At 38.5% G+C, this 24,487-nt stretch overlaps 1 protein-coding gene and 1 long non-coding RNA gene across 18 annotated transcripts in view; one reads left to right on the forward strand and one right to left on the reverse strand.

The window, feature by feature from the left end:
- The window catches only part of NFIA (nuclear factor I A), a 466,574-nt gene that overhangs the window by 182,387 nt on the left and 259,700 nt on the right, over window positions 1-24,487 (reverse strand). The window lies entirely within an intron of this gene.
- LOC119566985 lies at window positions 307-20,976 on the forward strand. The gene is made up of 3 exons (XR_005226618.2): window positions 307-3,730; window positions 6,719-6,812; window positions 20,447-20,976. It is a non-coding gene; the product is annotated as an uncharacterized LOC119566985 (long non-coding RNA).

Consider the following 24,487-nt stretch of genomic DNA (forward strand, 5'->3'; position numbering starts at 1 on the left):
ACTACATTGCCAGCTGCTTTTCAACTGCCGTGGGGGGAAGGGGGAAGAGTGTGTGACAGGGAGTGTGTGTGTGTATGGAGAGGGGGAGAGAGACAGTGTGTTTGGGGGGACAGAGAGGGTCAGTATGCTGTCTTGTAAGTTCAGACAACGGCAGGAAGCAACCAGTCCTGAGGCAGGGGGAAACCCCAACATCAGCCCCCGCCTCCCTCCCTGGGCTCTCTGCACAGCAATCTCTTTCTCTCTCTCTCTCTCACACACACACACACGCACACCTGCCTCTGTGTTCAACAGCACAAGCATTCCACGTTAATAGTTTGCTTTGTATCCCAGCACAGATCAGCACAACACGCAACAGCTGTCAGAAACGGTGCTTTGAAAGGGGAGGGGCGCATGTCTCCAGGGCAGCCGAGTTCAAAACAACGAGCGGAGCGGTCACTTGAGGCATTATGGGCCAGCTCTGGAGGCCAATTACAGCGCAGAAAGCAATCAAGTGTCTACACTGGCAATAAAGCGCTGGAGCCTCTGCGCAAATAGCCTTACGACTCTCGTCAAGGTGGGTGTTTTGCATGGCTGCAACTGAGGAGTTTCTGCGCACAAAGTGGCGTGGCAGCATGTACACAGCTGCAGTTTGAGCGCAGAAAGCTGCTTCAGTGTAGACAAGCCCTGAGTTGCCAACCTCCAGCAGCAGAGAGTCTGTCCCAAAGGGGGGCTGCCATACTGCAAGACACCCACAATTCTCAATCTAATAGAGGATACCAAGTTGATGAGTGCACCTCAGAAAGTGGGTGGCAGGGACAGCATCCATGAGGTGAGCATCTTTCACTGGAACACTGGATATTCCCAAGAAGTGCAACAGGGAAAACAATGCTTGCTCTCCTCAGGGAATGAATCGACCCTGGGGAACAGCTGCCTCTGGTGATACAAGAGAGTCAGATTGCACTCCACTTCACCAATGAATCAAGTCCTAGGTCTTTGCTGAGATTTTCAACAACAAATACAAAATTCAACCATATATTTTTTTAAATGAGACGACATCATTACATAAACACTGCCCACTGGCGTGGGTATTTTAGTGTATGATGGGACAGCAGGAGCCAGCACATAAATCTGATGGCCAGGGTCAGTGCTTAAGCAGAGATTACTTCTAAGCTTCACTTACATGTTCTATTTTGGCCCAGCAAATTACAGTGTACTTTTGGAAAAGCAAATGGACTCCATTCACTCTTGCTGGCACAGAAGGGGGAGCAAGATGGGACTTCCTGAGCCAGCAGAGGCCACTGCACAAGGAGGGGAATTCAGTTCCAGATGCAGACAGGCACTCCACCCTCCCTTAGGGGTTCCACTAGGGCAATTAAGTCACATTTGAAGCTTCATAGAAGCCCAGCTGATAGAGGACACATTGACTCACTCAGTCTCCTGGGTCCCTGGCCTGCCCCTGGCCCTCACTCAGTCTCAGACACTCACTGGGACCCTGGTCCTCACTCAGTCTCCTGACACCCTACCCACCCAATGCCGTACTATTCCATGGCCTTTCAGAGAAGGGGGAGGTCCAACCAACTTGTACCACAACAGCTTTGTCCTAACCCATGGTCTACGCGGGCTTCTGCTGGAATAACCAGGGCTAAATATCCTTTTAATACAGTAGATTGCATACAGTAGATTGCTGTAGCAAGATCCAACTCTCTTTACTTTCTCTCACCTCCCCCAGTGTGATGATTTGTTTACTGAAGAATCCTAACTGTGTGCAGTAAGAGAGAAATGACCAAATTATGTGAAAATCTACCCTCATGGTTCGAAATATCCCACTGCCAAACTATAGTCCAACAGCTTAGATTCAAGAGAAAAAAAATGTAGGGCTAAATTTTCATAGGGGCCTCAACCTAGCAAGTAAAACTGTACCTGTAAGTTTACATTCCCAAATCTTTTACATGGACAAAAGCTGCAGATGCAATTTTAGAAGACACTTTCTAATATCTGTCCCATAAATTACTAACAAAAACATAAAGCTAATATAGACTAATAGAAGATCCCACTCTGATCATACACTATGAGCCTGACCTTCTGTATAACACAGGCCATAGGATTTCCCAGAATTAATTAACAAAGTCTTGTTTGTAAAATCAGAATAATGTTATTAACAAGTTATCATAATGTTGTTACTGTAGGAATGAGATTTTACCTTAATATACAGAACTGATTATGGTTAGGAGCATGAAAACACTGTGATATGGGTTTAATTGTATTCCTTTTAAGATGTTCATTAACTTGTAATTATTATATAGGCAACATACAGTATTTAAAATATTTCTGTTAAAGATCACAAAATCATTTTACTGACAGACAGCCACTCAGTAAAATTAGGAAGTTATATTTGTACTCAGTAGACACTGAAAATTCTATTAAATCTATCATCTAGGAAAACATAATGGTGTTAATACCCAATACATATGTATATTGTTATTATCTTTGTTTGCCATTGGCAAAAGAAGATAATATAACTTGTTTATGCAGTGGAATCGTATTGTTGATAATTTAAAAAGACAATGGGATTTTACCAGTTGGACAGCATCACAGTTGACCATAATTCAGAGATGACTATTAACCAGGTTATCTGAAAATATCTGAAAAGGAGGTATTTAGGGCCTGATGCAAAGCCCACTGAGGTCACTGGAAAGATTCTCAAGCTCTTATCAAATAGAAAATGACTTAACATAGTCAAAATCACAAGCATATGTTAATATTTTCCTTTTGGGCAATGGACATGTAACACAAGAAGCATTCCTTCTATGCCAGTGGATTCCAGACTATTTTCCTCAAAGTGCAGAAGATAACGTTTGTCATGAAATCACCTATTAGACTATTCATCAAAGAAGGAGCATGAACATATTTACTTCCTTTTCTTCACCATGGGCTGATGGACACCTGGATGGAAAACTGGAGAGAACCAAGTCTAAAGAAGGGCCCCCTTTAAGACTATGCCATGTGGTAACACCAGCAAGACTTTCCTACGTGGGCAGACATTAATGATCTCTTTGTCACACAGAAGTCTGTGGTGTTAAAAATACCATTATAATACCACTTTAAACTGAAGCTTCTTATTTCTTGAAATGATATACTCCAACCATGAACCATAACCAGAGCTGGGGCTTGCATGTTTGAACAACATACTGGTGCCACTGATAACTAATCCAACAGACAGCTGTATGTTCTTATCTCAAAGACTGACCAATATTCCTCTGAAAGAACTAACCATTGCTTAGAAAGGGTGTCTCTTACTGTAAAAAAATTATAGTTTATGATTAGCACTTCCAGTATGTCAGTTATCAGGTTTTGTTAAGACTAATGAGAACTTGAAAACTCAGTATATTATCAAGAAATTCATTGTTTTCCCGAGTAACTTCACTAATCATTGTATAAAGACATAACTAAAAGCAGCCATGTGTGTAAAGTGACTTGAAGCTAGAAAATGCTTAAATATCACATGAGATTGATATTGTCCTTCAACACTGTGGGCATAATTATTCTGTGGTTTGCAAAGGCAAAAGCAAAGTGCTCCACACATCACCTAAAGCCTGTACAGGAACTGTGTTGAAGGGTGACAGTCACCTAATGGTCACAGAGTGCGGGGCTGGATTTCTCCAATTGACTTCAATAGGCTTTGGATCAGGCACACAGAGCCTTGAAGATGGAGTATATTTTACCCAGAAAAAACACATTACTGAAGATAAGGGTGCGAGGTATTTTACGAAATACATCTATGTGTATAGTTGGTTGTAAACTAAGGCTACTGCGCAAATACCTAATATGGAAAGATTAGAACAGTTTAAATAGTTCAAATCGCGAATACACTGAATGTGGGGGCTGAAATTTGGATATATATATATTAAGAAATCTTTTGTGTGTAACAATGTCTATGTTAGTAATAATAGCTTGGAAAGATTAATTTCATACCAAACGGGGCTTTGATCCTGCAAACACATACAGACATAAGTACTTCTATGCACAGTAGTGGTCCCAGCTAACCATATGTAAGTGTTTGCAGGAGTGGGCACAGGCCCTGATTCAGCAAAGCACTTAAGCTCCAGTTTATGTGCTTTACTGAAACAAGGCCCTAATATTTAAAAGCCTGAGAGTGCATTCTGCTGAGCACCCTCCACTCCCATCGTCACCAGAAGGTACTCAGCACTCTGTAGTACTGAAGCCTACTAATATGAGTCAAATCATATTCGACTTAATGTTCCAATAATGTATTCTATATATTTTTCCATCAATTAATTAAACAATTATTCACAAATACATTTTTAATTATTCAACTAGCTCTATGGAGTTCTTCAAATAATTTATTCATTTTTTCAATCATGAATCAATTATTTGTCAAATATTTTTAATTATTTGGGCAGCTCTAGAAATTATATAGTTTGTTAATTATACTTAAGTTGTTATATAGGTTAGAAATAACTTTGATTGGGTCGTTATAGTGATGGTCATAGAATTTTAATTGGCACTGATATAGTCCTATGTGAAAGTGACTGAAAGCTAATGCAGAAAATATTGCTTCCTAAAAATACAATTTTTAGTTTTTGTTTTACATTAAACTATTTGATTAGCACTTTTGATACATTTTCACATTCTGCATTAAATTAATATTAATTTCTGTTTGCACTAGCTGTCTTGCTTTATTTTTTCTTTTCCATAATTTTCATTTTTAATTCCTTCATTTATCTTGGAATATTATTTAAATTAACAGATTTATAAAAGTCAGAAAGAGCCATACCGAAGACCAAGTCTCAAGGCAACACATTCAAACTTGTAAAGGAACTGTCATTAAATAATAATTGTATCAGACTAACCCTATATTAGTATTTTTAAAAACATCCCTGCTCTTATCTTAGGATGGCATCAAAACGATTATAGTTATAACACTGACTCCTATTTTGGACATAAACACCACACACCCTCTTCTAGAACTAGACCCTCAGCTGACATAAACCAGCCTAGCTCTACTCAGTGGAGCCACGCTAATTTACATCAGTTCGGAGCTGATCAGGGGCTCAATCCTGGATTGAGCTCGACATGGGCATACCCCTAAGATCATACAGAGATCAGTTCTGGATCGGAGCCCAAGTAATGCATAATCCAGGTGATTTGGGATTTTGTCATTTCTTAAACCTCAGCGCCCAATATATTCATAACCACAGCAGAGGTGCTACAATAATGTTCACTCATTCAAGCAGAGCACAAAACCTCCAGTTAAAAATATCATAGGAGCTACTCAGTCTATGCTCAGTGACATTGGTATCACACCAGCCAGTGGATCTACTCCTGAATTACTCCAGCATAAACAAAGTCAGAATCTGGTCCATTGTCTGCTTTATGCAAAGACAGATTGTATCATGTGTTTGGCACTCAACTAACCAGCCTCCTTTCAGAGTTCCCCTGAAGTCACAATCTGAATTTCACACCTGCTTATCAAGACTACTCCCCTTAATCGACTCTTCTGTTTATCTGTCCTGACTAGTATATATGTTAGCATTTGGTAGCAGGGAAGAGAAAAATAACCTCTTCCCATACACAAGGGAAGAGCTGAAGTTTTGAACCATTGTGATGTAGTGCATCAACCAGATATGATTAACTGTTCCACATCAGTTCATGTCACAATGGTCTGAAGATGTGTTGTGGTGGGGTGAAATTCAACACAACAGGACACATCCTCAGTGCACAGTTGCCTGGATTGAAACAGTCATGTCTGAAGGCAGTTCACTTCCCACTGATCTACCGTTGTATGCTGTAAAATACTGGAAAAATAACTGAAGGGAGGAATTTACCAATTTGACAAGAGAAACGTTACTAGATTTAGGATAAAAAAAAAAAAGGGTAACACTATTCATAAGGGGAATTCCTACTGCGTTAATCTGAAGTGAGTCAGTTATTAAATGGAATGTCTAAAATCTAGTGTCAAAACTTCTGGGTTGAAATCCTGGCCCCCTTGAGTTCAACAGTGCAGGATTCATTCCCCTTTACTATGTGATTTTCACCTAGGATCAGAAATGTTTTCTGAAAAGGCCCATACACTTAGGTTCCTCCCTCTTTAAAGCTTACAGTGTGTTCTTCACATGCTAGTACAAGCAGGCTCTGAGCACATCTTTGTCTGTTTTGCCTTTCAGAGGCAACTTTTGCTTTCTTCTCTGTATGGGCTAAATTTTCAGGGCTGCCTCAATTTGGCCTCTTAAAGTGACAATGTCAACTTGAGCTTTTTAATTGTTAATAACTGAATAGTTAAATCAATTTTTTCTGATCAGTAGTATGTTCTGACTTTTTTTTAAAACAAAAGAAAAAAATCAGAGTTTCTCTGCTCCCCAGTTTATATTAGTAAGGGTCTGAAGCACACCACCACCCAACTCTACTCCCCAGTCCCTCTCTTTTTGTGCACACACCTACGAACTGTAGCTGTAACTGGTAAAAATCCTTGCCGAGCCTATGCCAGGGTGTACACCATCAACACCACCGTGAAACTCACTGATGCGCAAGTACACAAAATAAACAATTTGCAAACCCAGGGAAAATGTTCTTCAGCCTTTTTCTGTTCTTGTCTTAGAGGTCACTTGTAGGTACAGAACTTTCAGGGCTGTTATTTCAAGCTGACAGTGTCTCTTTAAAGTCTTTACAAAGTTGAGTGAAGGGGGCACTGGATCCAGACTTACACCTATACTCTCACCAGGAGACCCCATATGGGGAAGGCAGAGGAGCAAGAGCTACACAGATTGGAACAGAAATTGCTGAGGAGCTGCCCAGAACCTGCTGGATGTTGAGAGGTGAGTGGACCGGATTCCACCTGTAAGGTGGGAGGGTCCCAGAGTCTGGGCTCCACCCTGAGCCAAGAAGTTTACACAGCAATGAAACAGCCCCGGAGCCTGAGCCCTGTTTCTTTGCTTTGTATTCACACCCATAGTTCCCCTGACAAAGACTGGAAATAGGAATGCATATTATCATTAGAGGGGAGTCTGAGGTCATTTTGTGACTGTAACTGTCATCAGACAAAGGAAATCCGTTCCCTTTGTTTGTACTTGTGACCAGCATACTAGAACTTTGGGGGGCGGAGGGGAGAGGAAGGGAGGGAAGGGAGTAAAAAAGGAGAGTAGATTCAATTTTTCAACGAAAGCCATGTGAATGAGAGCTTTGTTATTACCTGTAAGAAAGATTTCAGGTCCATTTTCCCCCTGAGTCATGCGTGGAACATTAACACAACTGGGAGTCCCATGTGTGCATGAAAAGGGAAACTGAGCCTATGTTCTTCCTAATATACGGATGGGAGTGCAGCTGACATGTAATAGGCCCCTCCCTTTTGCAAATATGGATGGATGAGGGAAGGGGAATTTGGTCAGAAGAAAGGGAAAGCATAGGCAAAAGTGACAGAAGAATGAAGAACCTGTTCCATTCAGGATAGTATTGTATATTGCACCCACTTTGGCATGGCCATATCTGAAAAGAAAATCAGGTCCAAATAAATAAAATGAAAAAAGAATTATCTCTCTCTCATACACACACACCACAGGGAAATATTAGATAATAAACACTGACTGATAGAAGAACCATATGATTAAGGCAAGGTATTAGAGTGGTGCCTTAAATCTATTATTAAGATTAAATGTCACAGAAAGAGCACTGTAGACCGATACATTGTGGCTCACTGACTAAACAAATACTGTAGTGAAAAATGTGATGTATATATTTATGTAGACATAGATGTAAGCAAATATATATTAGCACATTAGGCACAGAAGGGATCAATGAACATTTAAAGGCAAAACTTGTGAATTGTAAGTGTATCACCCCTTTTAAACCTTCAGTTTCACCACCTGTCTCCATTTCTGCACTTCTTCCTCCATCCTAGCCACAGCTACCTACGCTGACAGCCACACCAGGCGAGGATAGCAAAGATGGGGTTGGCTTCAGCTGCATCTCACCTGACAGACAGTAAAACTCAATGGGACCCTTTCCCTATCACTGTATGTCTTGTCTTTGTGCATTTGCAACCGTGTTTTTCTCCACTAATAAACGACAAATCTGCAATATGTATCTTACAAGGAGAAGACAAATCAGAGTCCCAAAAATGTGTCAGCCGCCAAGGTTTTAGTATGAATTTTCACCAAAAATTACAATGCCACCCCCTCGGGCCAAAAGCAATGTGGCTCAACCCCTTTAGGGAGGAAGAGTGGGTCACTCAGCTCAACAGCAAGCCTTGGTGGATTACGCAGCAGAGCAGATGGGCTCCACATGTGATCTCAGCCAGTTTTCATCAGCTGGATGTTGGGAACAAAGCAAGGGTACAAGTGTTAGAGGGGACTAGCATAGCTTCTTGTCGCAATGACAGCAATGTGCAGTAGAACAGTGACAAACTTTCATCCTGAAACCCTGGTACATGTACAGTTGCCTGGTTTGAGTTTAGCTACAGACTTGGTCCAGCTTCATTAAAGGCCTTATTTTTAAAAGGGCCTTAACTTTGGCTCCTTTTTGAACCTACAGTTTTATGCAAATAAACATCGTTCCGTTTTTCCACTGGCAGATGATCTGTGGTGCAATCAGGTAGCTAGATGTCTACCCTGCTCTCATTTACTTCCACAAATAAAACATTTGCATGTATCTCTCTAAACTGAAACAGATATGTAACACATAGGCTTGATTGCACCCCCAACCCTCAAAATATAATAACAATTAGAAATGCATTAATTAAAAGCTATACAGAGAAGGAAAGTCTCCATGCTAAACTGCCAGAGCTGCTTTTTATTCAGGTAAAGGACAATTAATCTGTGGTGCATGACTATCACCTCAGATAGGCCAAATTTAAAATTTTGCTGTTCCTTACACTAAAACTTCCCATGCTTTGTTTACCGAGTTGAACATAATCTTTTTTCTCCATTAGTTTCAATATTTAGAATAACTTCACTGTATCTGATATCACCTAGATGTTACAATACTGCCACAGATACTGTACTAGTTTCAGGCTTTGTCCATGACACAGAATTTAACTAAAGGTTAACAGACTATTGAGGTACTTTTGGTTGCAAGTGAAATTTAATGAATAAACATTTCAATAAATTACCTCATATAATGCAACCACGTGCTGTTAATGCCTGAGTTACAATAAATGCTTCAGTTCTTTTAAATTTCGTGAAAATATTCAGTTAAGAAAGTTACTGTGGCAAACTATGTTACACAAAATCTTGATAAACTATACTTATAAAACAGTGTTTCCCCAGACTTGGGAGTAAAACTGTGGCTTGTCAGTCGAAGTGTCTGTCTATGGCAGATGGGTAAAGGTTTCAGTCTGCTATCTCCAGACTCATCTTATGGCCCTGGTTCAACACTATTAAACTGCTCTCTAGACAAAAGAAGAGCTCGTTCAAAATGGGTGCTGTGAGCTGTCTGGTCAGTGTACCCGTACAGCCTGTCTGGATGCACATAAACTACTGGCATGGGAGAAATGGAATGCACTTTGGAGATCTTTGGAGTTTCATAAGAGCTGAAATAGCAGCAGTCTGAAGGTTAAAGCTGGCTAGTCAGAATGGCATAGTTGGCTGCATATATATCCAGGTGGCCTGGGCATATTGGCAAACAACTGGCAGTCTGCCCAATACATATGGCTTAGATTGCTTTGCTCTTCCCATGAAGCCTTCATAAACTCTTGAGCAAGCATTCATTTTAGAGCAAAGTGCATCCAAGTGTTAAATGCAATTTTTCCCCAAATTCAACCAACTTCACCTTTTTTTATTTTAAAGAAAGAAATGTTAAAATAAACCATTTCTCTTTTTTTAAATTTACTTTTAAATAAAGGTTTCCTCCCATGGCTTTTTCCTTCTTGAGTTGATCTGTCCTTACTTTTTAAACTCCTGAAAGTATCAAACATGCTAGCTTTTATTCACATACGAAACTAAAATCACTTCAAGGGAGAAACACACATCACAATATGCAAGAAGTTACCACAGCACAGTTCCTATTTACATAGAATCATAGAATCATAGATTATCAGGGTTGGAAGGGACCTCAGGAGGTCATCTAGTCCAACCCCCTGCTCAAAGCAGGACCAATCCCCAATCAAATCATCCCAGCCAGGGCTTTGTCAAGCCTGACCTTAAAAAGTTCCAAGGAAGGAGATTCTACCACCTCCCTAGGTAACGCATTCTAGTGTTTCACCACCCTCCTAGTGAAAAAGTTTTTCCTAATATCCAACCTAAACCTCATAAAGGATCCAGGCATTTGAGGTGCACATTAACAAGTGTCTTCTGCCACTACCATCACCTATGAGCTAAGGGCAGATGTTCAGCTTTCATTCCAGTTTTCCTAGTTAGTAAAAAGAAAAGGAGGACTTGTGGCACCTTAGAGACGAACAAATTTATTAGAGCATAAGCTTTCGTGAGCTACAGCTCACTTCATCAGATGCATACAGTGGAAAATATAGTGGGGAGATTTCCACTGTATGCATCCGATGAGGTGAGCTGTAGCTCACGAAAGCTTATGCTCTAACACATTTGTTAGTCTCTAAGGTGCCACAAGTCCTCCTTTTCTTTTTACGGATATAGACTAACACGGCTGCTACTCTGAAACCTGTTCCTAGTTAGTGTAGCTTTAAGCAGACACTTGTCTTTATTGAATATAATTTTATTTTTGAATATTCCCTTCACTTACAATTTAAAAAAGAAGTTCTATTGAAAATGAGCGTTCAAAAACTTCACTTGAGTAATCCATTAACACAAAAGCACCTAGTATGCATTACAACACAAATATCTGTTTAATCATGGGTGTTGAAGCACAGGTGCCTATACTATTCATGGTGTAAATACTCCATTAAACATTCACAACAGCTTTGGGAAAAGCACTAAAGTACATGCTTAATTCTAAGCATGTGCTTACATCTCACAGGTCCATAAGCAAAAGTCCATGGCAAAGGTAAATTCCAGTCAAACTGAAGTCAATGGGACATAAACATATATTTAAAGTTAGGTATGTGCTCAAGTGCTTTGTTGAACTTGGGTCTCAAATAGTAAAAGCCAAGTTGGACATGAAGAAACACCCTCCTCAGTTATAAAAAAACCATGAATTCTGACTATAGCTTGCTTGCCCTTTTTCCATTAAAAATGCTTTTTGTGTCAAAAATAGGACACTGGAATATCTGAACAGTGATTTACGGTAATCTAAATCACAAAATTAATTTTACTTTGATGGACTTTAACCGCGGTTGCTCAGAATTAAAATACTGTTCAAAAAGGGAGCAAGCTTAACTCAGTTACATCTGGTTGATTGGATTTTTTTTTTTTTTTTTTAAGGAGGTCCTTGCCATCTTGGAACATCTTACCCTAATCTAATATCTCTGTGGTACATTTTTTTATAGCGTCCATCACTGTAGTATCTAAAATGATATTTTAATGTTTTCATTCAACAGGATGTCTTATTAAGAAGCCTTTGAAAGGCAAATGTGTGGTCTAATAGTGCTAGTATGATCTAGTGATCTGAGCCTTATGCTATTAATCTGTGAGAGAATGGATGATTTTATAGCTAAAGCATTGGAATAGGACTCGGGAGATTTGGGTTTTAAATCCACAATTTGACATAGACTTTGTGTGTGCCCTTGGGTAAATCACTTAATCGCTGTGTGCCTTAGTTCTGTAAAATGGGGCTAATAATACTTCCTGTCTCCTATTCTTTGACTGCCTTGTCTATTTAGATTATAAAATCTTCAGGGCAGGAAATGTCTCTTACTGTGTATTTTTACAGTGCCAAGGCACAATGCAGCCCTCATCTCAGTCAGGGCCCTAGGAGCTACCATAATATCGATAATGTATATTGATATAATCTCTCTGCCTCAGTTTCCCTAATTGTGACATGGCAATATTTGCCTGTTACACATGTATGTTGTGAAGATTAATTCATTACTTAGTGTTTGTAAAAGAACCTGGAAGATGAAGAAAGTGCTATATAAATGCCAAGTATTATTATTATGATCATCAGCAGTCAAGAGTAAGAATTAGGGGGATAAAAGTGACTTTCCCAAAAATTGCATGCTGCGGGACAGAATGAGATGACCTTGGTGCCATCCTTTCCTTCATCTTCCTCATCTCCTTCCTCATTGGCAAGGAGAATCACTTAGAGTTTTATTAGAACATCCCCACGCCAAGTTGGATAAGCTCCAGACAACTCTGTCCTCTTCCAAGGGCAACATTTGAAGTATTCTCAGCAAACCAGGAGGGCCTAGATGGATCAAGGAAGGAGGTGGGACAAGCAGATCAGGGATTACTGTTTGTAAGATGCACTATTAGACAAGTCCTTTGACAGATGGAGAATTAAGAACTTTACCTTGGTAGAGTGGATTGCAGATTATGGAGAATCAAGCGAAGGCCAAACTTCTGTGTCTTGGATTTCTCTGCTGAGAAGCAAGGTGCATATACCACTGTATTTTGAAATAAAGCCTTGGCAAGAGTCCTCAATATTAATATGGAGGACAAATCCATTTCTCTTTATGTATCTTTATCATACAAGTAAAAAAGGAACAGTGGTGTGGATGAACCTGGCGATATTCTGATGTGCTTTCAGCTAATAGAAAGTAGATATGGGCCCAAACCAAACCCCAAATCAAATCACACCCAACCTTTGAGAATATTAAAAACCTGAATTCAGATCTGATTGGAATTTGCAAACAACCCCTGGACCAGATCCTCACTGAAGTCAATGGAGCTATGCCAATGGAGCGACACCAATTTACATCAGCTAAGGATCCAGCTGTCTATCTTTAGAGTGGGTCAAATCAAACTCCTCCTAACAGCACTGAGTTTTGAGTTTTTTGAAATCTGGATCTACATCTGAATTTTGCACCTCGAACCCATGTGAGAGCGAGAGAGAGAGAGAAAGACTGCTGAGCTTCACAAGGAAAAAATCAAAATTTTCTCTTGATTCTCTAAGAAGGGAATAGAATTACCTGTCCCTAGATGTAAACACTAGTGGTCTGGTGAAACTCAGTGATTTAACCTGACTTTTGTTTTTGTTTGGGGATTTGTTTAAACTGAAAACTCAATGTGAAATTCAAGGTGTACAAGCCACATGAATCAAAATGAAAGAAAAAGTTTGCATGAGACAGTGCAAACCAAAACCACAGCACTGCACAGAGTTTAGGATTTTTGCTAAAGAAAATTGATATAGCCATGTTATACCCTACCAAACTGAGAGTCAGACAACTGACATCCAATATATTCTGAGACAATACGGGGAAAATTTCCTAGAAAAAAGACTGGCAGTCACTAAGAGGACCCAAGCAGTGAAGGTTCAAATGAGCCATTCTTGTTAGTAACTGTGCAAATGTCTTGAAAATAGTCTCTCAATTAACGTACTCCTTCTGTGGCTAAAAATATGGAGCCTGATCACCCCGAACTCCCAGTGAACTCAAAAGAAGCTGACGGCACCCGGCCCCTGGAAGGAGCCACTCAGCTTCTAACAGCAGCTCGATCTGTGTATATTTAATGTTGTTGGCAGATCAGTCATATAGTTGTATCAATGTTCATTTTTGAATTGTGTTAGAGTACCTGTTTCCATTAGAATGTAGTGTGGATAACAAACTTCACCGTTCACTAGAGTTGCAAGTGTATGCCTTGGACTGTGGAACATTTTTGCTGCTAACCATCACCCTCTGTCTTCTTTTCCCTTTGGACTCTACAAGCTCCCTGCTTGGGTCCCAATGCTGCAAACACTACACACATGCTTAGCTTTGCTACCATGACCAGGCCTACTCAAGGTAGTAAAGTTAAGCGTGTCCATGTTTGCAGGATTGGGGCCTTGGAGACCATGGTGAATTGCACTTCATCCTTTTTTTACAACACTCCTGGTGTTCAGCTTCTCCATGTACTGTGAGCCAGAAGAGTTAAAACCAATTTATACCAGCTGAGGACGTAGCCCCGTGTTTTTAAAATCCTTTACTATATATAGAACTTTGTAAAAAAATTAATAATAAAAATATATTTTTAAAATGTTCTAAAATAAAATTTAGTTTAGTAAATACACAGATTTAAAACATATGGATCCAAATGATTGTTACTGTACACACACAACATAATTTTTTATGGAATGCTCAGAACAAAAACTTTTTTAAAGATATATTTTTATTTAAATTTTGAAGTTATTTATTATAAATATTTTTCTCAAGGGAAAAAACACACATTTGGATAGCCATTAGAAGTATGTTTCATTTTATCCCTTGTGTAAAACGGCACATGAAAAGTGTATTTACAAAGGAAATACCAGTCCTGGAATTATTTACGTCATCACAGAGATGATAATAAATTAATGCATGGTTGCGTGTGTATACACTTCATATGCACAAAATAAAGGGTCAGTTCCTCCATCTCTTACTCAGACAAGCGGTAATACTGGATTCACTGGCATTATTCATGGGAGTAATTTGGAAAGCAGGATTTGGCCAAATGTTCTCACATCACACCGTTGTCTGCTAAAATTGGGCTTTTTCCTAAAGACCAAATGAAAAAAGCCTTTAAACACATTTATTTAAAACCATTACCTAAAGGCAGTGGAAGTTGCAAGTTCTCAATTCCTACCAGGGTTGGGCCTTAAATGTTTTAGGGGCTGCTCCAGCACATACTGAAATCACTGGAAGCTTGACCATTGACTGTTAAAAGCAGGATCTGGCCCTCGGAGCTCATCTACCTTTTCCTCTGAAATGAAGCAGTGTTCAGGAGGCCAAGGCTCCAGGCTTTTGGTAACATTCCCAAACATATGGGAAAGTATGGCTTTATAAAGCTGCATTTAACAGATGTTTAAAGAAAGACAACTAACAGATCCAAAATGTACTAATGAAGAAAAAAGACAATGTACATAAATTCAACTGCATGACTCTTTATAGCACTATCGATGCCCTGGAGCCAAAATGCAAATTAGTCCACTTATTTGCAATATGACACTCTCAATTTTATATTTAATATTTTAGATCATTACTAAAACTGATTTTCTTTTGAGATGATTTCTTCTGGCACCTAAATGAAAGAAGATTTACGCAGTATGAAGCACATTATACTTTGTCAGCTCACAGAGTAATAAAAAAAAATCATGACTATCAATTACAGCTGAAAAAAGGTAACTGGAACAAACAAAACGGAACTGATTTTTGATACAAGTGTCCCAGAAATATCTTTGTTTGTGAATTTTAAAACTTTTTAGTATAAAATGTTTAGTTTAGATGGGTTTTGGAGCCCAAAGACAAACTGTTCAGGTTAGCAAATCAACAATGTCTGCTCATTTTGTCCCAATCTTTTCAGCTTAAATATCCACAATGTGCCATTATTACTGAATCATTATCTGCCTTTAGCTCTGACAACAGCATCATACGGGCTATGAAAGGCTCCTTTCTTCTCATGATTAGTCTGTAAAACATTTCCTCATCTTACAGTGCTTTTCAGCTTCCCAGAATGCATTGCTCAATTACAGTGCTGAAATTAACTGTATGCCACTCTTATTTATTGATAAAAGAATAATCAAGTGCTCCAGCACATTGCTTACTTTGGCCACAATTTTTATATCAAGTTTCAAGTAATGCATTTTTTAACTCTTTCAAGTCTTTTATAAACTCGTAACATTTACTGGGGCCCCAGGTCAATATTTTGTTGCTGTTCGCGTCAATATACCATAAAATATCATCATTTTGCTCCATGTAACCTTCTTGTAAATCAGCTCTGTGATATTTGACACTTTTAAATGAGTCTCAGAAAGGAAGGATTTCATTTGCTTTATATATAATAAGGGCCGATAGGGATCTACAGAAATCAAGCACCGATAACTGTTATTCACTGAAAAAAACACATGCCTAACTTTTTTTTCCACTTGTCTTTTGAATTCGTATAAATCCCATACACATTTTGACAAATATAAATGGTTATACTAAATAAAGGCATTTCAATCAATATTTTAATTAGATTATTTTAGCTTTGTAAGTACAATTAGAATGTTCTTTTTACACTTACAAATGAGACCTATACTTAGTGTCTGCAGCATTCAGTGCAAAACACCCAGTATGAGTTTATGGTATTTATATGGAGAATATTTTGAAATCAGGATATGAAATCATGTTTTAAAAGGCAAAACAACTACAGAAAAAGTGTTTTAAAAACAATGGGCCTGCTTCTATGAAGTTGATGGTAAATTTCCTGTGGACTTCAATGAAAACAGAATCAGGCCCTGAGCTTATTTCTCAGTTTTACTGAAGAAAGAAGAAAAAAAAGAAGAAATTTCTACTTGAACATTTAATTGTTCCATATGCTTAGTCGAACAGAAGAATGAAAGTAAATACACTTTTTAAACCTCAAAGATACTTGCTAATCTATGCATACATTAATCATTTATACCATATGATTATTGTTCAGTATTTGCGTAATAACAAATGGAAGGGTGTGGGGGTTATTGTTGGTTTCAGCAAACCACATTCTATTCAGGCAAAGCCAACTATTAAAGAAAGGCCTAACTTGCCAAACCAAGATAAATACATGCCATTATTATGATTACATAAAAGCCACTGCTCTCAGCATTACAATTTCTCTTATAATTGGCACTATTATAATTAAATGAATGCATATGTTTACAGTTCTTCTTTGAATGGTAAAGTGATTTAGCAATGATGGTGTCTCTAATTTCTTTTAACTGTACTGGCAGACAATCAGTGGTCTAAATACCACATTGCCACAATAAATTAGTTAAGCATCTAGTAAAGTCTCCATTGCTATTGAGTTTAAATGTATTGTAATAAAATAGCTAGTAACCACTTAATATGTACAGGTAGGAAAATATACAGCTCTTCATATTATATGAGCAAATCAACTGCAAAAGGCTTTGCTGTAAAATACACATATTTAAAAATATTAAAAAGTAAGTAGTCAAAGGTACACAAGTCCTGATTAGTGTTGCAACTTTGGTCAAATGTATAAGAGCATTGCTCCCAGGGAGGATTGCATAATTTTGCATAACAGTCTAATTCAATGCAGTATATGTAAACTGTCAGTTAGTGTACACAAAAAGGTGTGACACACAATATGTATGTATCCTAGGTATTCCAAGCATTCACCTGTACTAACAGCCTATACATTATAGTAAACTTGGGCTAGAAAAGCTAACAATAAGCTTTTTTGAATAATGCATTTTTATTTCTATCTACTTTGGCTTCTGTATTCATTGGAATATTCAAGAACCTGGTTACAAAAGTGAGAGTGAACAAGGAGTCAAATTATTTTAAAGCACCTTGCGCTAGCACACATATCATTCATGGCAAATGAGAGGACAAGTGCTTCTGCAACTCTGTTATTATGACTAGACTCTCACAGTTGGAAACTTGAAAGCAGTTCTGTCATTTTCCAACTCCTACAAAGTATTGTTGGGATTTCCTACCTTCATTGTGCTTTGTTAGGTAGCTTACCTGGAGTGCTGTAAAGAAGTCCTGTAATTAAATGTCACTCAGTAGGTTGACCAAACAGACCATAAATACACTGGAAAATTTGAATTCAATCATGACTGTTTCCTGATAGTTCTCTAATTCTTGACACTCAAGCTAGCATTAGAACACCACATTTAAGAACCCACAGATGTGCTGCTTTTGGTTCAAGATTTTGATATTGACACAAAAGTTCAGTGAAAAATCTGAACGTGCTGAACCAGGACAAGAGATGATTGAAGGAAAAGATTAATGTAATTACAGACTGGTTGAGATGTGTGTTGCAAGCAAGATGGAGGATTTTTCATGGTTGCATACCAGCATATGGACAAACAGATCAGGGGATCAAAAAAATGCTAGTTTTCAAGCAAAATCAAAGGGACCATATCACTGTAGCCTTTGTAAAATGTACCGAGATTTCTGACCATTAAGTGTAGACCACCTCTCGGGGTTCTTCATGAAAGGTTAGGTTTTTTTTTAATTCTCTCTACTAAGCTTAGTCAGGTGTCAGAGTAGCAGCCGGGTTAGTCTGTATCCGCAAAAAGAAAAGGAGGACTTGTGGCACCTTAGAGACTAACAAATTTATTGGAGCATCAGCTTTCGTGAGCTACAGCTCACTTCATCGGATACATGCATCCGATGAAGTGAGCTGTAGCTCACGAAAGCTTTTGCTCAAATAAATTTGTTAGTCTCTAAAGTGCCACAAGTCCTCCTTTTCTTTTTAAGCTCAGTCAGTAATTCTATTAAGGAAAAAAATACAATTGATTTATAAGGTTTGGGTTGAATAAATAAAACTGAAAATATTTGGGTAGACCTTAACTCGGTATTTTTTTACCAGATTGTTTATAAGGTATATATGTTGCCTGTATTGTTATTCTGGCTGTTGCCATGTATGTGGCAACATTTTCAGGTCCAGATTTTTCCATATGTAGTAGTGATACAGTGAGGGATACAAGTCTGGACCCTGTCGGCACTGTGCCCAAATTACTTTCTACCATGAAAAAACACCCTACCATAAAGCCAATGAATAAGAAGGTAGAGCTAATCCTTCTGGCAAAGGAAGAATCTACAGGCTTTTAAAAGTAGATATGATCATTTCTCTATATTGTGTGTTATGAATGCCATTTTAACCATGCTACCAATTAGTTCACCCTTAGAAACATCTAATTTGTACAGATCTCCTGTCTTTCCTACACTTGAACTGACCTTTTCATACTTTTTTTTGCCATGCTGATAAACCACATCTATGAGCTATGAAAGAGGGTAGCACTGAACATCTATTCTAATGCTGTAAATTTAAAAAAAGACAAAAATCAAAAGTACCTGCTCAAGCACATTTAGAAAAATGGAGACAATAAGCACAACCCACTGACTGGACACAGAGGACCAGAGCCCCAGCAGATGTAACCCTCTGCTTAGCTCCACTGATTTCAGTAGACTACATCATTTTACAACAGCTGTGGATCCGGGTCAGACTATGTACACAGTATTAGCCCAGTGGAGGTCAGTGCTCCAGTTTATAGCTTGATCCTATAAGGTGCTGAGTGACTTCAGTTTCTATTGACTTCAGCACTTGGCAGGAGGCACTCAGCACCATGCAGGGTCAGGCTCTTTCTGAATTGCCCAATGAGGTATATAGGCTGATATTCTACCCATTTCTAAAAGGTGTGAGTTTTCTTTCAGGTACGAAAATGGGAAAGTTAGTTCTAAGGAAAATAACAACCTATTTGGCCATAAGACCCCATGACTATGGTTGACAGGAATTCAAGATGTAGGCAGCTACAATAGCAGACTGGGCAGGCTCAGAAGTAGAGCTCTTACAAAGCATATGGAGGTAGAATTACAGGGTCAGATTTTCAAAAGCACCGTCCAAAGCAGATTCTACAATATTTTGCATTTAAAAATTTATGTATGCAAAAATTTGGCTGAATACAAATCTACATGCGAAAGCTTAGACGCATGCAGTTTTAGAGGCTGGGTGGAGTTTACTTTGAAAATGTGTCCAGCAAAAGTTTAAGGTGTTTGATTATTAACATCTTCTCCTTTTATACCAGTCAGTTACAAGGTATGAGATCACCAGGTATTTTTGGTGGCCTCTCAATCATGTCAAAGATCATCAGACAAGCAGATGGTGTACATCTGGGCTTACCCAGCAGCAAGGAGAATATTCACTGGCACAGGTAGAATAATAAAGATTGAATTAAGTATACATCATTCATTTAGGACCTGTGGAACTGGATTATTCCTGTTGTTCTATTTACTTCTCTGAACCAGAATGATCTGGCCAGGAAAACAAAAGGAGATATGTATCATCACAGGAAACTGGGCTAAGAAGCCTTGCAACATCTTGTGCACAAAATTAACCTACTCCAATCCACTTTGCTGCCTAGGTTGATTCAGTGAGGAGTTGAGAACCAAGATGTTAATGAACCCGTTTTGCAGGGAGGCAATCACGAGGAACTTTTCTGGGATTTCAGTGGGAAACATGACAAGAGGCCAGGTTCTCAGAGGGCATAAATCAGTGTAACTCTATTCGCTTTCATGGAGCTGCAACAATTGACAACAGCTCAGCACCTGCCCCAACCTCTTTAACACCATTTAGATTTGTCTTGGCCACTAATTTATACAAACAACAAATTATGGGCCAAATTCTGCCTTCAAATACAGGCCTACAGCTCTCACTGGCTTCAAGAGCTGTTCTGCACACTTATGCAAGAGAAAAAGCTAGCCCTCAGTTTGGACTTTCATAAAATCACTGAAGTGTTTATCGGTCGGGTTGGTTTTTGATTGTTTGTTTTTTGTTGTAGTTTCAAAAAAAGTAGGAGGGGGAAATATCAATAGCAAGTACCTTCTGCTAGCTTGCTATGAAAATGAAAGGGGCTTGACTATACTGGATGAAATTCTGTTGATTTATTATTAACGCATATATTTAATTATGTTAAACAAGAAACTGATCTAACTTTCTTTTAATCGAAGGAGATCATCCTGGGACAAAGCAAGGGTCAGCTCCTGCTCCCATGCAGTCTGCAGGGATTGCGACATTGACTTCAACAGCAGGAGAACTGAGCTCTGAGCTAACATTGATAATATTGCACAAGTAGTGATTGCATGGAAACTTTCTCCCTTTAAATTTTCCATGGATGGTAGCTTGCTATGTATTCTTTTAAGTGCTATGTGCTATGAACATTTTCACATTTCCTTGTAAGATATTTAGGATCTGTCATAAAAAAATCGAAAAGACACAAATATTCTAACACTTTAAAAATATTGTTTGAAAAGGGTTTTCACAGAGTTAAGAAACTGAAGAATTCCGCGATTCACAAGTACAGGTACTTTAGTGAAAATGCCAGTTCCTGTGATCCTGCAATGCCAGCCATGTTGTAGTATTGCGTAGTGTTAACCAAAAATATTTGCTAGATCTTTTACAGGCATTGGAAAGCATTATCTTATTATTATTAATTATTATTGTTGTTGTTTATTGTTTATTATTAAAGTTGTTATTATAAGATCTAAGATTAAAGATATTGCAATTATTAATATCTTTAGGTAATAAATCAAAGAGCCCTCACCACATTTACTACACAATACCAAATATCTAGGTGCCACATAGTGTAATCTATCTTTCTTTCTTTCTTTCTGAAATGCTAAAATATCAGAGAGTTGATGACAGAGAAGAAATGTTAGTACTGTAATCATAAAAGTTTTAACCCTTATCTTTCATCATCTAACACTCATTTAATCTCAGGTGCCCCATTTTCCTTCTACAAAAATCTCCTGTACATACCAAGGTGATGAACACAGTATAAATTCCTGAATAGACTGATAAGATTTAATTAGATAGATACTTTTGTTCTACTATACTTCCAATGATAGATAGGATCATGCTACTTAAATAAACAGATCTATGAAAAGAACAGAAAACTCAAGACCTTTACATATGCTTTCCAAAACCGTGAATGTTTAACAAATTTCACTTTGCATGAAAAATAAAATAGCAAAAGGCTTGAATATACACATCTGCTTTATCAGTACATTAAAAAACATTCGCAGTATGTATGCTTTCATTTTTTTTACAATTATGGGTTACTTCCTCCCCAGTATTTTACTACTATACATTTATAGGCCACATTCAGCTACCCACTGAGTTAATACCTTACTCTGCAAACAGTTTTATTCATTTTAATGGAACTACTTGCAGCATAAGGTACTACTGAGTGGGCCAGATCCTGAGTTGTGTAAATTGGCATAGTTACTTTGCAGCTACACTGACTTACGCAGTTTGGGATCTGGCCTAATTAGGGTACGGGTGGTAGAACTGAAGTGTTTAGCAACAATCCTTTTCTGGGTATAAATAATAACAATGCTGCGAGTGACAGTAAATCTTTACACGTCCTGTCACCATTAGACTCTAGATAAGACATTCATGAAGATTCTGAGAGTTTCAAAAAACATCACTGTACAACAGGAATGGCCAATCTTTGTTCCCATTGATATCAAAAGGAGTTTTGCTGTTGACATCCTTTGGAGCCAGTGCAACCTCTACATGCAATTACTTAATTTAAGAAGGACAGGTGTTTCTAGTGTAACTATATCAGTACAGCTATACCTGCAAACCCTCTTTGCATAGATGAGGCTTATACCAGTTCCCTGCGTAAAATAAACCATATGAGCAAAAGCTCTTTCAAGCTGGTATAACTGAGTCTGCACTAGGGCTTTCGCCAGTACAGAAATGTTGCAAAAAAAATCACACCCCTAATCAAAACTGCTTTACCTGCAAAGGTTTCTTGTGTAGATCTTGCCTCAGCTGATGTGCTCATCTACAAGATGCTGCTTGTTTTGCTTTTTCTTTGGAGTTATATTATTTTTTCTTCACTTGTTAATTATTTGCTCTACTTCAAAATGTTACACTTTCATAACTACAGTAAACCGAAGTCAATTGGAAAACCTTAGTTTTAATCTGCTCTTTAAAGTCCTGTGTGATATCACTTTTAAAAGATAACTCCACATAGTTATTATTATAATCTCAGAGATACCCAGAGCTCAGCTCCCTAGTCAATAATTAGTGAAACTGTGGCTTAACACAATTTTCTATTTTCCCCAAAGCACATACAATCTTTTCAGATCAATTTGTAGATTACTACCCTAGAGCAAGATTACAATGTAAACAAACATTTTTTCATATCACATTAACTCACTTAATTTGCACACAGATAAAAGGACTGATATTTTTATTTAATTTTATCAGTTTAGGGCCAGATCCTCAGCAGTTGTTAATTTACTCCAACTGAGGATCAGGCCTGAAATCTTTACAGTATTCTCATAAAAAAAGAATCCAAAAAACCTACAACAAAACAGCCCTACTGTCATCTGCTGGCAATCCCATTACAGATATGATAGTGGCAGTTATTTATTCATCTAAGGCCCCAATTCTTAGCTGCGCACTGCAGCTGTTTTATGCCTCGTCAGAGCTAAGCAGCCTTAACCTGGCAGATCCCAGGAAAGGGGAATCCCTGATTGGCACAGAGCCATTACTTCTCCTCCTGGCTGCCAGATGGTGGGCATGGGCAAGGGAAAGGTCCCAGTGCCCTGGCAAATCTAGGCTGCCAGAACAGTCCTTTGGAAACATTGGCAGCCAAAGGAGATTAGAACAGTCTCTTACAAACTCATCCCTATTTTTGAGAAACCTCTTTAAGGTCTGGCCAATCCAGCGGGAACTCTTCTGGGCCCTGATCCATTTATATTCCCATACTCTGGTATTTCACTGGTCAGAGATTCCCCAGAATGGCAGCACTTGCCAGACCACACGAGATTTGAAAGAACCTTCACAGGGGGCCCAGCAGAGTGGCTAACACAGGCTTAAATCAGGATCTTCAATGTGAAACAGGGCTTGTAGAAGATGGGAGGCAGGGGGGAGCAGGGTGAAACAAGAGTCTGAATGAGAAGGAAGGTATTGAAGATCCCTTGTGCAAGCCTTTAAAAAGGCTGGGGTTTGAGTCACAGAAGGGCAGTTTTACTATGAGTGAGAATGTGCTTATCCATTGCTAGGAACTACAGCAACACATATGAGGCCAGTCGCTGCTTGCCTTACTCATGAGTGCTGCCCCATTTATGTCACTGGGCAACATTTAGACCAAGGCCCCTTTTCACCACTCTTAACAGTGTAAAGAGCCCTAAAAGCAGATATATAGTCCAGATGCACCTACTTTAAGGCCTCTTTACACATCAAGAGCTGTGTAAAAGGGCCTTAATGCAAATGAGAATCCAGGCCATCAGTGCCGTTAGGAGCATGAATAAAGTGAGCTAATTTAATGATGCTCCCTATGATACAAAAAAATTCTGGCACCATGAATGAGATAGGACAGTACTGTAATTTAAAAAAAAGTGTTGAATAAACAGATTTCCCAACCCCACTGCCTCCACCCTTTTAAATATATAATTCTTAGAATATTGCTATGGGGGGGGGGGACACAACCTTTTTGTTATTCAGTGTTTATAATCAAACATTTTTGTGACAGAGGAGGAAGAAAGAATGGGACCTTTGAAAGTACATGGGGACTATGAATCCAAAGGACACCAAGTCAGTGCCACAAAATTTTCATTTAACTGAAGAAGGATTCATATGAGTACCACCAGGGAAACACCTAAAGAGCCCTTCTGTGGACTGAATGGGGAGTTTATAAACATGTATTTCCTTAGACTCCTTGCATATGATAGTATTTTGAATTATGCTGTAGGTGTGAAATAGAAACATAAATTTGTTTATAACAAAATCATGGGATAGCCTGCACTGTATCCTGTTTTAAAAGTACACTTGGTATTCAAGGACCTTTCAGGAAGAAAATATTTATCGACCAACTGAAGCACATCATTTTAAATCATGAATATCTTAGTAACCAGCGAATATCCCTCAAAGTGTTATGTGGCTACAAGTCACTGGCTATTAGATCAACAGTTAAATACAGTCAGCTGGGTAGTGACCATCTGATGACCAAAAGTGAAATGGCTAAAGTGAAATGA

The sequence above is a fragment of the Chelonia mydas genome, chromosome 8 (assembly GCF_015237465.2).
Source record: "Chelonia mydas isolate rCheMyd1 chromosome 8, rCheMyd1.pri.v2, whole genome shotgun sequence".
Classification (NCBI taxonomy): Eukaryota; Metazoa; Chordata; order Testudines; family Cheloniidae; genus Chelonia; species Chelonia mydas.